Genomic DNA, 242 nt, shown 5'->3' on the forward strand with positions numbered 1-242 from the left:
CCCTGCGTCCCTCCAGACCGGTCCAGCCCTGTGGGGACGCTCCATCAGCAGCAGCCCTCACCTCAACCTCCCCTGGCCTCAGCCCACCCTGGGGGGGGTGTTATCCTGTTTCCATCCCCACCACTTCGCTTGGTTGTGGCCCCATCCCACCCCTCCCAGCAGTCACCGGGCCCCACTCCCCATCTCCCTCGGACTCTTGTTGGGCCCCCCCAACTGCCACCAGACCCTCCAGCCCCAGCCCC

This window comes from Harpia harpyja, chromosome 17 (genome assembly GCF_026419915.1).
Source record: "Harpia harpyja isolate bHarHar1 chromosome 17, bHarHar1 primary haplotype, whole genome shotgun sequence".
NCBI lineage: Eukaryota > Metazoa > Chordata > Aves > Accipitriformes > Accipitridae > Harpia > Harpia harpyja.